The sequence below is a fragment of the Salmo salar genome, chromosome 06, assembly GCF_965601325.2.
Source record: "Salmo salar chromosome 06, fSalSal1, whole genome shotgun sequence".
Classification (NCBI taxonomy): domain Eukaryota; kingdom Metazoa; phylum Chordata; class Actinopteri; order Salmoniformes; family Salmonidae; genus Salmo; species Salmo salar.
The window spans coordinates 60,513,100-60,530,722 of record NC_138296.1 but is presented as its reverse complement, the minus strand read 5'-3'; the positions used below and the strand labels follow the sequence as shown (position 1 = coordinate 60,530,722).

The 17,623-nt window shown below is 41.8% G+C and overlaps 1 protein-coding gene across 5 annotated transcripts in view; it reads left to right on the top strand.

The window, feature by feature from the left end:
- The first annotated feature begins 3,753 nt into the window (after positions 1-3,753).
- The window catches only part of LOC106607691 (filamin-A-interacting protein 1), a 46,551-nt gene continuing 32,681 nt past the window's right edge, over positions 3,754-17,623 (top strand). For 3 of the 5 annotated variants that reach the window (XM_045720753.2, XM_045720751.2, XM_045720752.2), the window contains exon 1: positions 3,754-4,424. The gene's annotated coding sequence lies outside the window, so the exon portion shown is untranslated. The remainder of the gene's footprint in view (positions 4,425-17,623) is intronic. The other 2 variants (XM_014204904.3, XM_014204905.3) reach the window with 2 other exon arrangements.

Below are 17,623 nucleotides of genomic sequence, written 5' to 3'. Positions count from 1 at the left end.
ACCACGGTTACAATCATCTACCATGATAAGCTGCCTGTGACTAATTCATGCTTGAAAATAAGTGCTTATGTGCGAAGTGACAAAATATGTGATGTATTGACGAAGACAAGAAAAAATCTATCTTCCCATCCCTACTATTCAGCAGTGTTCGCATAACTGATTTCATTCAGAAATACCACATCCCTAAATTCCCATTCCCAAACCACAGAGAACTGCTAGGTGGCGACAACTCTCTAGTAGAAGCTGAGCCATCTCTGAGTACAACACCCTCTCATGTCACATAGCCGACTCACTTCTCAGTGCTGTATTGTTGCTCTGAATGAAATCATTATACCCCAGAATAAATGAGCTGCTGTACAAATATATGTAATAACTTTCCATTTCATAAAAAAAAGTATGCATTTATCTTAAATAATCCGATACAAATCTGTAAAATGTGTGGTGTGTAGTGGCATGCCCTCAAATGCCTCCTGATTGTTGTAATTGGATGCAGCCATTTCTCCAATGCATAGGCCTACTACTTCATATACTCCCACTGTAAAGACCCAAGGTCAAGTAGCCTATTCATTGTCTCCACTGAAACTCCATTATGGTAAAGCCAGTGGCATGAAAATATAATTAAATATTCATAGCCTAACAGCCTGTACCATTGACGTGTGATATTAACTGAAAGGGTCCTATGTTCCCTATAATACAAAACAGATGAGGGCTTTCATACATAAGGCTAAATAGACCAATGTAAGGGGGGGGGGGGTCTCTGTATTTAATGCACAAATCTCAGCTAATGTGTTATTACTGAAGCTCCACTACTACTAACTGATGATTAATGATTTCCTGAAACAAATTTTGTGTGTTGCAAAATCTAACTCGACTGCTCTAGCCAGCTCCCCACAAGCTAGACATTACACATATCGGAAACATTATGTTACATTATGTTGCAGCTCAATAGGATATTATTTTGTTTGGCACATTATGGTGCGCTAATGACATTAGCATGAAATCGCTCACCAGAAAAACTGCAAAACAGATGTTGCATAATTTATATTTTGCCATAAAGAGGACAGAGATCTAGCCTTAATGAAAGTCACTAAACATCTGTTTCCAGACACCTAGAACGAACCGTGTAAATGTGTAAATAATTTGATACATTTTCCTTTGCCAAATGTGACACGCTACAGATGCTGAACCCATCTCTTGTGAAGATAGATATATGTAATCTACAGAGGGCAAAATATAATTATGAACCTCTGGATACCCATGGGGGAAAAACCTAATATCTAAAACAAGTGTTGAACCTCATCCAAATACGTAGGATTCAGTACAGTGTATCCAATGTTGCTTTAATTTTACTTGCCAATAACAAATGACATGGACCTTGATTTTACAAGCACATTTAAACACCTCCCCAAAATAGGTCTGGGTTGCTATGTGACAGAGAGCTGCCTTGCTGCCTATTTGCTCATCCTGCCTTACCGTGGATGAGTCTGTTGAGGGCCGTATCAAATTCTACACTTAGCATTTCTCACAATGGAACACACTGTCTCTATTAGCTAGATTGAATGACAGAGCTTGATTCAATGCACCTTGCAGTTTGATTTGGCTTGATTACAAAGAGGTCGTGGGGAGTTATACACATCCATTTCTACGTGTATTGTCAATGGCAACGACATGAATCGCTCACTGTATTTCTTTGATTGATCAGAGGAACTGTACAGTTGCAAACGATAAGATCTTGAGCAAAGGTATTGGGTCCATCCAAAAAGCAAAGGGCTCTTACGTTGGATAAGGTAAACAAACATTTTGGAAAATGACTTCAAAAGGTACTGACTTGATCAGTATCTTAGTAACCCCAGATGAAATGCCCGACAGAGAGGTCCTGGCCATGATAACCATCTCGGAGCATTAGGGAGCAGAGCAAAGGAGAGGCCCTGACTCAATTGTCAGTAATGTGCAGTGCTTTGGTTTCCGGCTCCCTGTGCATTAGGAGAGAATGGAAGACTGTAACCATAGCCACAGTTATGAGCACACCATCACCCTTCATGTTCCGGAAAGATTTAAAAGAATTATACAATAAACTTTCAGTTGTCATTTTACTGTTGTTATTGCACATGTCAGGATGATGATCGAACGTGGACATAATAATTAGGAAGGATATGCGGATAGAATTGTAGGGAAACAGCCCCTTTCTGCCCTCAGAACAGCCTCATTTTGTCAGGGCGTGAACTCTACCATACCCAGTTCAAAGGCATTTTCTGTCTTGCCCATTCACACTGTGAATGGCACACATACACAATCCATGTTTCAATTGTCTCAAGGCTTAAAAATCCTTCATTAACTTGTCTCCACCCTTTATCTACACTCATTAAAGTGGATTTAACAAGTGACATCAGTAAGGGATCATAGTTTTCACCTGGATTCACGTGGTCAGTCTATGTTATGGAAAGAGCAGGTGTTCTTAATGTTTTGTATACTCAGTGTATGTCATCTACACAGAAGAATTATCTCTAACCACTAGATTACTTAATAAAATACTTAGACTTAGAAACAGTTTGGTCACTTTTACAGCCGTGTCTCAAGTGGCACATTATGTGTCTCATGTTATCCACAAGTGCAACACTGAATCTTAATGTGAGGACCACCATCAGCTCTGGGCTAAAAATATAGAAGGATCCATGTTTTAAAACAACAACATCTCCTCTCACACCAACTTTATGTCTTCATTGGGGCGTGTGGTTCAAGTATAATGAGTTGTGCATTAATAAGACCTCTGTGTGAACATATACTGTACATCTGTTTCCGAAGTATTGAATAGCATTAGGGGTTACGTCCCAAATGGCACCATATTCCCAATGTAGTGCACTACTTTTGACCAAGGCCCATAGGGTTCTGGTCAAAAGTAGTGCACTACATAGGAAATAGGTTGCCATTTGGGAGACACCCAGACTAGATACCATATTTCAACAAGGAGACCTAGCAACTTAGCACCTGTCTGAAGTTCCAGCTTTCATGTGTCATTATAGAACCAACTTGATTGATTGAGCTTTAGGCTAGTTTTATTGGAAAGAGTTGCCAAAAGGTTGTGATTATTCCTTTCTATATCGATGGTGACTGGTAATGCTGGTGGAGTTACTCTCACAATGAATGTTTATGTTTCTTAAATGCCATCACTTTAAAGAAAGACGTGTTGTTCAAGTTGCTCCGGTGCGAGAGCTATTGTCAATTACAGCGTGAACAAGGTCATACACCCTTAGACAATGACATTTACAACACTTTGATGTTATCAGAGCCTATGTTTGTTAAGGCTAGATGTCACGCTTGTAACACTACAGCAGCAGAACCCTCACAGGAGTGGATCACTGCTTCTCATTTGTAATGCTTTGTTTTGACTTGGTTTTATTGGGAACAAATGTTCTCATATTTATGGCTCTCAATAAATCATTTTTGTTTGAAAAGGTTAACTTGGCCCCTGTACGGTATCAGTGGTCGAATCCTTCTAGGGAAAAATTGTTGAGCAAGCAAATGGATGCATAATGTGGAACCACCTTTACACAAAAACAATAAACTAACTTCTCATACTCAAATGGTTGAAGGCAAACTGGTGATCTTATATTATTTACCTGCGATTTTCTCATTTGCTTCTTAGAAAAGATGACTGTGTATTGACTAACCAGGCAGAGACTGAGCCCTCCTTGCTAACCCTGCCTCTGCTCTGGCGGGAGTGGTGGAGCTGGACTTCCCCTGCCCGCTTCAGAGTGGGATAGTTCAGCTGTCAGAGGGGCTTGGAAAAGCTTCCCTCAATCTGCTCAGCTGCTAACAGCCATGAGTGACTGAGAACACTTGTTAAATATAGCCCAGGCAGACTCTGCTACACTCAGAGCTCTACACTCCTGCCCAGGAACAAAAGGGAAAAGGCAGGGTCCTGGGTACTGACCAAGGCTATATTCCACTTATCTACCCTCCTCTCCATCTAACTTTGGATATCTCCATTTGAAGGAAAAACGGACTTTTCAAACAAAAGCAGCTCTGACCACCTCCTCTTGCTTGCTGGTCTCTCTCTCTCTCTCTCTCTCTCTCTCTCTCTCTTCTTTTTTCTCTCTCATCCTCTCAGTTTGTGAAAAGACTCTGCCGGCCCAAACTTCTGGAGAGGACAAAGCTTGGTATTCATCTTCAGACGCCTCTTGCATTGCCTCTGTTGCCTTGACAGGAGAGAAGAGGGGAAACAAGTTATTAAAAGAGAAAAGTAAGAGGTGAGAGTATAGATCATCTACGTTTGATATGTCTCTTTTTGACACACGTAGTCAAGGTAACTGAAGAACACTGAGACATTGAGGTGAGACTGTTTTTACTCTGGGACTTGATTCTCAGTAACTGAGATATTCCTTTTTGACCTGTCGTCACCTGTGATGTGGTACCATTGAGAACAGGTAAGGGAAAATGATTCTGCTATTCTTCATAGATTTGAATAGCTTTTCTTTTCCTTGCAAAAATAAACTTTTATGGACTACATGTTGGGACATTTAGATGCCCAATTATATGGTTTCTAGTTCCCTTACTAGTTCGTAAAGTGGAACACATTGTGAATCAGTGAAGTTGGGAAAGAACATTAGTTGCTGCCATCTGACGTCCGGTCCAGACTCAATTCAGGAAATGGTACATTAGGAGGCATTCATTGATTACATCTTTTACCAGAAGAACGCTTTAGCTCTCTCTCTAGAGGATATATTAAATGTACTAATAGCTGAGTAACAACACAGGGAACGTAGTGAAAATGATGCAATAATACAATGATAAATCAGGGTCTAATATACTGCAGTTGCTCAACTTTCTTTGGAATGTGAGATTTGTCTCTAAACATGTCGACTTGTTCACGTTGGATGAAAGTTGAAATTTGGACAAGGTAAGTTGAAGTAATTAACATTAAAGAATGTCTCTCTTATTAATAAGCCTGTATGGCTCAGTTGGTATGGCATGGTGCTTGCATTGCCAGGGTTGTGGGTTCAATTCCCAGGGCCACCCAAATGTAATATTTACGCAAGCATGACTGTAAGTCACTTTGGATAAAAGCGTCTGCTAAACGGCTGATATTATCACTATCATGTCTGTCCACTTTGATGTTTTCCCATGTCAAAACAGTAGATGTTCCCAATGGGTTTTGTTCTGTTAAGAGGTTCCATGAGAGACCCCACTGTTTGAAGGCACACAGTAAACAGAGATGCTATCACACCCTCTTACTGTTATTCCAGTGGTAGCCTGTAGATGTGTCCTCTGCCAGCCTGTGGTACCATACATACATACCCAGGCAGCACATGTGGGTGGCACCTTAATTGGGGAGAACTAGTTTCATGGTAATGGCTGGAGCAGAATCAGTGGAATGGTATCAAATACATTAAACACATGTGTTTGATACCATTCCATTTACTCCCTTCCAGCCATTATTCTGAGCCGTCCTCCCCTCTGCAGCCTCCCGTGCCAGGCAGTCACATCCCTAGGGACTAGAGAACGTTCCATTAATAACTTTTTCCACTGTTTTTATTGTAAGTTATTTTTAATCTGATCAAAAGATTTTTCCCTCTGTGATGATACAATAAATGTCTGCTGTCCGTGTGGGTAAGGCAGGGCTTCAGTGGCGTTTGCGTCATCAAGTCATTGTCATCGGCTTTAGGAACTCCATACAGCTGTCCTGTGTGTTATGTGGAGGATGATCACGTGTTAAAAAAAATCTATTTAATTTCGTAATGGACAGGTCAGAGGTCAGTTTGTTTAGAAATATTTTGGACAATGCCAATAGCGTTCAGAACAACTGAAGGAATAGTGAGGTCCTGTTGCATATCAATGACCATTTCTTAAAGGGCAATTTATACGGATATTATTCTTGGACACTTTTATACTTCCTCCTTAATCTCAATTAACAAGCCTGAATTACTTTAATGGAGTATACCTTTCTGGACAGATTATTGACAGGTTGGGTAGTTATCGGGTATTATGTATGAGAAACTAAATTACTGCCTGTGGAGCCTCTCTTTTGTCCTCCCCTCCAGTCTGTAACTCAAATGATCACACTGCATTCCCTGGTGCTCTTGTAAGTTTCTCTGGCAGCGGTTGTCTTTAAATCATCTGCTTCAGTTTGTGCCTGTGGCATTACTTCACCGGCAGCCAAGGGCCAAGTGATAAGACAGTGAACCATGAGATCACTTAGCTAATTCAGCTCAGCAATCTCCCATGGAGGGAAACAGCAGGGCCTGTCCTCATGTTTTGTTTCATAACAACAGCACCGCTGTTCCCATGACAGCAAAATAAGGGACTAAAGAGATGGATTACATTTGTTTGGGTGCTTTGCCTTGTTGACGTTTTTGGGACGAGTCTTGTCCTGGTGGCAGAACTGAGCGATTTTCGCTAGCTGCAAAATCTAAAATGCCGATATTGTACAAATTCATGAAAACAAAAATGTCCTTCATGGTCTTAATTTAAGGTTCGGGTTAGGCATTAGGGTTAGCAGTGCGGTTAAGGTTAGGTTTAACATCAGATTTTATGGCTGTGCCAGCTAGTGACCACTGCCGTGCTGCCTCCAGAACAAGATTCATGACGAAAAACACTAACCTGCTGAGATCACTAAATATTGTGAATTAAATAATACTATATATCATCTCTATCACAGATCGTTATGTGCGCTTCATAAAAATAGTATATCACGAAAAATGTTGAATGGAGATTACAGATAAACACATTTGACTGAATAACCCATTGTCAGCATTATGCTGTGGGTGCTTTTACATCCCACAAGGGTGTGTCTCTTTTAAAATGACCAAGGGTTACCATGCATTACCACTATGCTATTTAACATTCCATATCAGCCCACACTTAGTGAAATCATCCAGCCTGCCCACACACTGAAGTAGAGCTGAAGGTGTGGTGCATGGGATGGACAGCATGCGCACACACACACACACACACACACACACACACACACACACACACACACACACACAGTGATTTGGAGTGGTGCTGGCCTCACACAACGTCTCTGGATTATTCTCTCATTATCAGCTTGAACAGCTGCATCTGAAGCACCCCACAATCATTTCCAGCCCTTGCTATTGTACTGCTCCTAACAAGGGGAATCAAAGGATTTCAAATGATAGCTGGTCAGCTGGTTGACATAATTCGGCTTTGTAAGAGCAGATGTACTGTATGTGTTTAACCCCAAATGCTCAAACGCTCACCCCAATGGAGGACCATTTGTGATTTGTTTTCAGAACATAACACGTCTCTCAACTCATCTTTACTGATATAAAGCCTTTAAAGTATGTTTACTGTAAGATAAGGCTGATCTACCTACAGACTGTTCTGTGAGCCGGCTTTTTTTTCTAATTGCAAGAATTCTGTCTTCACCCCAGTTGTCCTGACTTTCCTAGATGTTATGACAGCATGTGTTTTCTGGGAAACTGATGACAAACAAATAGTTGAGTGTTTCAGGCTCAGGGAGGAAATAGTCTGTAAAAATCAAAATAATAAAACACAGTCAGCATTAATCTCTCCCCCTCTCTCATAGGGTCTCAAACTCTCACACATTCTTCTCTCTCGCTCGCTCGCTCTCTCTCTCTCTGTTCTCTCTTCCCCCCCCCCCCCCCCCCCCCCCCTCTCTCTCTCTTCGCTGTCTCTTTGTCTCTCGCTTTATGAGGGAAGTGACTTCATCGTCATTCCACCAGAAAGGCATTTGAGACTGGCCAGCTTGAGAACTACATCTGGCTAGTGGTGTTAGTTTGCTGGATCCATAACCACTGATTAGGACTCAGCACAGAGGATTGTGAAGATAGAAGCAAACCTGCCATATCTTTTGCTCATTCATTTTCACTGCTGATTGAACATGTAGGACTGAGAATTGACTCGGACTGTGAGAGTTTTGATGATGACAGGGAAGTCAAGTCACGGCCAATCTTTAAGACACCCTATTAGGCTTGGCAATGGAAATAGGACTGTTGAAATAACGCCACAGTTATAGTGGTATTTAATTAAGTGTACTATATTCCATTTCCTTTTATGAGAGCAATAGTTTTGAATGAAACATTTCCTTTCAGCACTGTGCCTCTTTTAGACGCATGTCACATTGTGATTTGTTATTCCGTTTTAATATGTAGCCCTTGGCTTTGGATTGACCTTGCAGCTGAACCTCCTCTTTTCAAGTGAGATCCACTCATGTGGCTTTAGTCCTGGATCCAGTCTGGTTTCTGAGAAGCCCTTTCCCAGGCCTGCTTTCTGCTAAAACCCTAATAAAAAAAAACCTGGCCTGGCTTCTTGTTGTGTGCAACTTTGAACTTGCTCAAGAGTCTGATTTCTATTTTTATACCAGCGTTCACATGAACCTTGCTGCTCACTCATTTGTCTGACTTCAGATACCCTTGTAAGGTGGCAGATAATGATGTCATGTAATGTTGCCAAAGGATGTGGGTCACTGACTCAAATGTAAAGACACAAAACCCCTCTGCTGTATGAATCTCAGGAGTCTCTTCCGTGACTCAGACTACCAGATAGATTTCTTATATTGTGCTCATTCAAGTCTATCTTGACAACCCAGACATTTTAGGAACCATTTCATCTTCCTATTGGATTTTCTGATAAAAGTAAAGAATATATTGTAACTCCAGCGTTGGAAGCCGTACATATCATTTTAGAGGTATATGTATGAGTGTGTGTGGGGGTCCAACACTAGCAGGTGGGTTCTGCATGTGCCACGGGCCAGGGGGGAAGTTGTCAGTAACGAGGTTACATTAAGATTGCTATATTTATGTCATCTGCATGAAATACTACAGATTGGAACCCGACACAGTGATATTCCACTCTCGGCTGTATACGTACGTCAGCACTTGGGGCAGTAAATGCTTGATATTAATAGTGGACGTGGTACAGTACAGTGAGGTCTGTAATATTACATTTACACAGTGGTAAGCTGTCCATAGAGGTTTAGTCAAATGTATATCAGTGGTCTGGAATGTTTTATTTGGTGTTGGAGCTAGGAACACAAGCATTTCGTTACACCCGCAATAACATCTGCTAAATATGTGAATGTGACCAATAAAATTGGATTAGATTTGATTTGAAAGTTAGAGCCTCTGTGAATAGAACTGCATGGCCATCTGGTTATATGCATCTGTTTAGGTTACATGTACTGTATCGTTTACTGCTATGGTTTGTTATGTGGAATAACACCAAATAAAACATTCCAGGACCACTGATATACATTTGACTAAACCTCTATGGACAGCTTACCACTGTGTAAATGTAATATTACAGACCTCACTGTACTGTACCACGTCCACTATTAATATCAAGCATTTACTGCCCCAAGTGCTGACGTACGTATACAGCCGAGAGTGGAATATCACTGTGTCGGGTTCCAATCTGTAGTATTTCATGCAGATGACATAAATATAGCAATCTTAATGTAACCTCGTTACTGACAACTTCCCCCCTGGCCTGTGGCACATGCAGAACCCACCTGCTAGTGTTGGACCCCCACACACACTCATACATATACCTCTAAAATTAAACATTAATCAGAGAGGCAACAAAGAGACCAAAGATAACCCTGAAGGAGCTGCAAAGCTCCGCAGAGGAGATTGGAGTATCTGTCCATAGGACCACTTTAAGCCGTACATGCCACAGAGCTGGGCTTTACAGAAGAGTGTCCAGAATAAAATGAGCAAACATGTTTGGTGTTCGTCAAAACGCATGTGGGAGACTCCCCAAACATGTGGAAGAAGGCACTCTGGTCAGATGAGACTAAAATGTAGCTTTTTGGCCATCAAGGAAAACACTATGTCTGGCGCAAACCCAACACCTCTCATCACCCCGAGAACACCATCCCCACAGTGAAGCATGGTGGTGGCAGCATCATGCTGTGGGGATGTTTTTCATTGGCTGGGACTGGGAAACTGGTCAGAATTGAAGGAATGATGGATGACGCTAAATACAGGGAAATTCTTGAGGGAAACCTGTTTCAGTCTTCCAGAGATTTGAGACTGGGATGGAGGTTCACCTTCCAGCAGGACAATGACCATAAGCATACTGCTAAAGCAATGTCTTGGAGTGGCCTAGTCAAAGGCCAGACCTCAATCCAATTCAGAATCTGTGGTATGACTTAAAGTTTTAAAGATTGCTGTACATCAGTGGAACCCATCCAACTTGAAGGAGCTGGAGCAGTTTTGCCCTGAAGAATGGGCAAAAATCCCAGTGGCTAGATGTGCCAAGCTTATAGAGACATACCCCAAGGGACTTTTTGCTGTAGTTGCTGCAGTAGGTGGCTCTACAAAGTATTGACTTTGGGGGGTGAATAGTTATGCACGCTCAAGTTTTCATTTTTTTTGTCTTATTTCTTGTTTGTCTCAAAGTAAAAAATATTTTGCATCTTCAAAATGGTAGGCATGTTGTGTAAATCAAATGATACAAACCCCCAAAAAAATCCATTTTAATTCCAGGTTGTAAGGCAACAAAATAGGAAAAATACCAAGGGGAGTGAATACTTTCGCAAGCCACTGTATGTCTTCCAATGGTGCGACTGCTGTCGGCATCCAAAGATTATCCAATTTGAATAAACGCTTAGAGGTAAGGATGGCAGCAGTGGTGTAGTCTACGGCGATACGGATATCACTTATTTTTGATATCTACATAGTGCATTGACGTGAATCACACTGCTGCTCTCTTATTTAGCTATTTGCACCGTACGGATTGTGGTTGTTGTGGATAGCTGTTCACAAATCTAAATGTGTATTTGAACCCAATAATGGTTGAATTCAAGAAGTTTAAGCCGCCTATCAATCATTATTTTTGAAACCAGTGGACAGCTAGTGAAAAATGCGCTCTTGCAACAGCTGCATAGTGCAGATCCCAGCCTATAGAATAAAAGTGAGGCTTTTATTGCTCAATCTAATTCATGCTGATAAAAAAAATATCCATAGGCCTAATGGACACATGCTCAAACTCACACACTTCTGATAGACTTGAAGGGGCAATCTGTAGTTGCTACATCCAAGAAGGAAAGATATTCCGCAAATTAACTTTTAGCAAGGCACACCTGTTAATTTCAATGCATTCCAAGTGACTACCTCATGAAGCTGGTTGAGAGAATGCCAAGAGTGTGCAAAGCTGTCATCAAGGCAAAGGGTGGCTACTTTGAAGAATCTCAAATATACAATATATTTTGGTTACTGCATGATTCCATGTGTTATTTCATAGTTTTGATGTCTTCACTATTATTCTACAATGTAGAAAATAGTCAAATATAGAAAAATCCTTGAATGAGTAGGTGTGTCCAAACTTTTGACTGGTACTGTATATATATTGATTAATTCTTGAAGAATATAACTTATAAATGCCTCATGAGCTTAGTTTAACTCTCACACTCCATGAGAACCCAAAATACAAACTTGTTTTTTTCCAATGTTTGTAAACATTGTAAATTTAAACAAACACTGTATAGCCTCATAACATGGTTAAAGCAATCATTTGCATCCATAGCTCTGTCTATTAATCTGAGAGTGGTTACATTTTCCAGGCCCATCCCTCAGCTTTTTCCAAAACAGAGGCGGGCGGCCATTTTGTTATTGATTCATCTGTGGATTTTCCCTTTAAACAGCTGCATATTATCAAGATATCAAAGTGTCACCAACAAAAAGGTACGACTGGCTTATAAATCTTTAGTTTTGGGGTTATGCTCAGGTAAAACAATTTAGCTAATCTATACTTCCATATTTCCAAGTCCTATTCTTGAAGATCAAGGGGTATACCATTTATTGGCATGACTGGAATTCTGATCGACTTTGGTTTTTAATGTAAAGATATAATTTAATCGTATTATATGTAGTAGAAAGCAATGGGTTAGAAGAAGCCTACATAACCAACCCATAAAGTGAAATTTAACATCCATACAGTGGGGGGAAAAAGTATTTGATCCCCTGCTGATTTTGTACGTTTGCCCACTGACAAAGAAAGGATCAGTCTATAATTTTAATGGTAGGTTTATTTGAACAGTGAGAGACAGAATAACAACAAAAAAATCCAGAAAAACGCATGTCAAAAATGTTATAAATTGTTTTGCATTTTAATGAGGGAAATAAGTATTTGACCCCCTCTCAATCAGAAAGATTTCTGGCTCCCAGGTCTCTTTTATACAGGTAACGAGCTGAGATTAGGAGCACACTCTTAAAGGGAGTGCTCCTAACCGCAGCTTGTTACCTGTAAGAAAGACACCTGTCCTCAGAAGCAATCAATCAGATTCCAAACTCTCCACCATGGCCAAGATCAAAGAGCTCTCCAAGGATGTCAGGGACAAGATTGTAGACCTACACAAGGCTGGAATGGGCTACAAGACCATCGCCATGCAGCTTGGTGAGAAGGTGACAACATTTGGTGCGATTATTCGCAAATGGAAGAAACACAAAAGAACTGTCAATATCCCTCGGCCTGGGGCTCCATGCAAGATCTCACCTCGTGGAGTTGCAAGGATCATGAAAACGTTGAGGAATCAGCCCAGAACTACATGGGAGGATCTTGTCAATGATCTCAAGGCAGCTGGGACCATAGTCACCAAGAAAACAATTGGTAACACACTACACCGTGACGGACTGAAATCCTGCAGCGCCCGCAAGGTCCCCCTTCTCAAGAATACATATACATGCCCGTCTGAAGTTTGCCAATGAACATCTGTATGATTCAGAGGAAAACTGGTGAAAGTGTTGTGGTCAGATGAGACCAAAATGGAGCTCTTTGACATTAACTCAACTCGCCGTGTTTGGAGGAGGAGGAATGCTGCTTATGACCCCAAGAACACCATCTCCACCGTCAAACATGGAGGTGGAAACATTATGCTTTGAGGGTGTTTTTCTGCTAAGGGGACAGGACAACTTCACCGCATCAAAGGGACGATGGACGGGGCCATGTACCGTCAAATCCTGAGTGAGAACCTCCTTCCCTCAGCCAGGGCATTGAAAATCGGGTCGTGGATGGGTATTCCAGCATGACAATGACCCAAAACACACGGCCAAGGCAACAAAGGAGTGGCTCAAGAAGAAGCACATTAAGGTCCTGGAGTGGCCTAGCCAGTCTCCAGACCTTAATCCCATAGAAAATCTGTGGAGGGAGCTGAAGGTTCGAGTTGCCAAACGTAAGCCTCGAAACCTTAATGACTTGGAGAAGATTTGCAAAGAGGAGTGGGACAAAATCCCTCCTGAGATGTGTGCAAACCTGGTGGCCAACTTCAAGAAACGTCTGACCTCTGTGATTGCCAACACGGGTTTTGCCACCAAGTACTAAGTCATGTTTTGCAGAGGGGTCAAATACTTATTTCCCTCATTAAAATGCAAATCATTTTATAAACTTTTTGACATGCGTTTTTCTGGATTTTTTTGTTCTTATTCTGTCTCTCACTGTTCAAATAAACCTACTATTAAAATTATAGACTGATCATTTCTTTGTAAGTGGGCAAACGTACAAAATCAGTAGGGGATCAAATACTTTTTCCCCCCACTGTATATGGCCAGCTATGTAAACTTTAACATTGATTTATCCTGCAATAGATGTTGTTCAATTGGTAACATACTTTTTTGTCTTCTTCTAATACCTCTTAAGGGGAAAGTAATCTAAAAGTAACTGAATGTAATCAGATTACGTTACTGAGTTAAGGGTAATCCAAAAGGTATGTTACTGATTACATTTTTGGACAGGTAACTAGTAACTGTAACAGATTACATTTAGAAAGTAACCTACCCAACCCTGGCTCTGAGTGACTGAACTCTTGTAGACAGTTTTCCTTCCTGTTTCACAGAGTTTTGTTTTACCACCCTGATCTGAACCCCCCCCAGTCACCTTTGACCCTACCCTGACCTTTTGTCACAAACGTGTCTGGGTTGGTAGGTAGCAATGGTAGGAGACTTCAGGAAGTGCCTGTTTTCCACTGAATTTACAGAGAGCTGTGACATTGAAAAGACAGATTGACCTCCTCCTGAACCTATAAACTCTCAGTGGTATTCACCTTACAGTGGGAGACTGAATATAATATACTGTAGCTAATCACAGGCTACCCAGAGGTAACAGAGGTTTGGAATGCACACAGTGTATCTCACTGACAGAGTCATAGGGGTTCGAATTGAGTGGTATTTCATTAGAGGTGACTTATCAGAATTTAGTTTTAGTTTTTATAGCTTTGTTTGGATTGTTTTGTCCCCTGCTGGCGGTGGTTTTTACCGACAGTGGCAGCTGAACTCATAAATACAGCATGGTGTGAAGCAGACTCCCAGAGGAAGATTACTCAATCGTCTGATAAACGAAGTGCAAAGCTGCATTAAGTTCTGATGTTGCACACAGCTCTCTACTGTCTACCTCATACAGGGTTGCGAAGACAACCACAGCATAATATTTTGCTTTTGGAAATGAGTTGAAATCTACTCAGCATATTGTCACCAGTAAAATTCTCAGAGGAGTATAGATGTGGCAAGTGTACGGTCCCGTTACACGAGTCGGGTTATGCTGCTTTTTCTTCCCTTTACTCTGAGTGAGTTGCTGCAGGAGGATAGGATTTTCAGTTTTCAAAATAAAAAGTCTCTCCCCTATGTTCGTCTTCCCATATTTAGTCACATTGGGAGTCTTTAGTTGCATGCATGACTGAATTGAAATTCCATTTCAAAGGGACATTTTTGAAGAGCTACAAAATCAAGTAGTGGGGGATTTGGACAGCTGCCGCCACCTGCCAGTACCTCGTTTGACTGGGGCTAAGTTGGCTGGTCTGTGAGACTGTCCACGGGGAGCCTTCGCCACATTCAAGTAGCCTTGATCGGACGAGACAATGTGTCAGATCTTCCTCTGTAACTATACAGGAACCAAATTAACCAAAGAATACATCTGAAAGGCGTTGTGTGGCAACAGGAAGTATTGGAGGAGCTGAGAGCAGACATGCTTGAAGTTAAGCACTTAAACACTCTCCCTTTCACTGCAGTATGTGGTAATGCACCGTGAGAGAAACTAGCAGGTGGACCTGCCATAATACCAAGATGTGATACTGTCAGCCTGCCAGAGAGATGTTTATACATATCATATAACATATCAATTATAAGAGTCATTGCTGACTGCCTTGGCCAACACCACCAGTCTTTGTTTCCCAGATTAGCTGCACTGTCATTATGCCCATGGAGGAATGTGTTGTTAGAGAAGCCAAGAAATGATATCAATATCCGCCATTTTATTTCTATAAATAGCAGAGGTCTTTGAATATCAAAGGATGTTGCATACCTCTCGAAAAAATGTGTGCAGAGGATCGTAGGAACGAATGAGCAACTGTGTGATGTGCATTTACTGGCGTGTGTGAAAACCTACAGCTGTGGAGTAAAATAGAAGTATTGACAGCTGTTTAGAATGCTGATGGCTTATAAAGTGATAACCTTTTGGCATTTCCACTTCTGGGTCCCACTGCACAAGTTGAGGGACGGGGCTCCTATAAATACTCACTGAAAACTTCACCAGCAGACAGCTGTGCAAGCCGCCCGGCCAAAGGTCCAGCTCAAAAATAGGGACCCTGCCCTTATTTACCTCCCTATTTTCATGGGCAGAGAATTCACATATGGTGCATTCCAAATTGCAGCCTATTCCTTATGGGCCCCAGTCAAAAGTTGTGCACTATGTAAGGAATAGGGCTCCATTTGTGATGCGCTTATGCTCTACCATCAGCTATGGGCCACAGCTGTCCCAGGTTTTAGCAAGGCTCAAGTGTAAATTGAGGAGACCAGCCTGGCACGATCACATCCCTAGAAATATCTGGGCCCTGCGAACATTCATCTTTACGTACTTAAGCTGCTCTTCATGATGATCAACATGTGATATTGGGCAACAGGGAAGTTGTGCCTTGTAGCATAGTCATTAGTAATAAGGGTAAGTGGTTCACATGGCTCAGACCGGATTCAATGTGTGAAATGATACCATGTTTATAGTGAGGGTATGCGTATTAGCCTACCATTGGATAGTGCCTGTGAATCAGTGGAGGCTGCTGAGGGGAGGACGGCCCATAATAATGGCTGCAACGGAGCGAATGGAATGGCATCAAACACACGGAAACCACGCGTCTGATGTATTTGATACCATCCCACCATTCCGCTCCAGCCATTACCACGACCCCATCCCTCCCAATTAAGGTGCCACCTGTCCTGTGAATCCACATTTAAAGGGAGTTGTGAACAACAGTATTACCAACCACCATTTTTGTTTTCTGTTCTAAGTTTACTGTTATTGAAGGGTGGGCATGAGACCGAGAAGAACATGTACAGTAACTTGTAACGGGTGACTTTATATGGTATGAAACCACTTCAGAATAACATCGTAAATATTATTGCCACTCTTTCCCCTGAGCCCGTTTTGAAATATTCGATACAGAACCTTTAGGTAAACATTCCAATGTAATATTCTGCCTGCTGTTACCCAGGGCTTGTCATGGCTTTATTTTTTTATACACAACTCTTCGTTTTGGTTCGAATCAAACTGACACTCAAAATGAAGACAGCTCCATGGCTGCACCCGATGGAGTGCTTGGCTTCTCCCCTGAAACAACTATTAATAACGCCCAACTCTGAAGTAGCTGCTACCATTTGGCTGCCAGGATTCTCTCAGCCTGAGTCACACGCTGCTTTCATCAGAGACGGTGCAACCTTGGGGAACTTTGGCCCCATTCATATGCAATCGTGATCTTTTCCTGAGCACCCCCGCCGTGTTGCTCCCTCCCTCCCTCCCTCCCTCCCTCCCTCCCTCACTCCCTCCAAGGTTATGGATCCCTTGTGTCTGTGTCTTCTGCCTGGGCTGTTGTGATGATGATGTGACCATCATCATAACTGGCAATGTCCCAAAGCTCGACCCCTGATACGAGGGCAAATTATTTTGATTCACACAGAATGAATCATCCAAATTCAATTAAAATTGCCCACCTGTTATGACTATATTCTGTGGTCTGCATTTTCACAGCATATCGGCTTTGATTATGATGCTTCTGATGGCGATGCGAACTTATTACAGACACAGACAACAAACACGGGTCTGATCAATGTCCAAACAAGGCCAGCCAGGCCAGGCATACTGTAGCAGCGCCGCTGGTGTGACATGATGGAAAGCGTGACTCTGGCTCTATAGATTCTAGGACAATGGAAACAATGGATCTGATTTGGCACAGTAGGAGGCGAGAGCTCTTGGCCAGGAAATGTCCTCCCTGCAGTAAAAGCAGTAACTAACCCACTCCATATACTGTAGTTAGAACTATGCTAACCTCGTCCCTAGGCTAACTGCACATAGCGAGGTAGTGTATGGTGAAAGACGTTACGGTCATGGTGGTCATGTATTTGTATATGTTAGTTCACATAGCCTACCATTCAAGGTCACACATGTTTTTTGATGCATTAACGTCACACTGAATATATTTGTTTATCCAGGTTAGAATAACACAGTTGCTATTATAGCTACTTGCTTCATAATATTCTTTTGGTTCCAGATGTTTTTAAAAGTCCCTATGAGAACATTCTTCTAGACTATTCTCACTCCCAGAGTTGGGTCCCACACCTAATTACAATCAAGTACAGCAATTTAAGAAACAGAAAAAGGG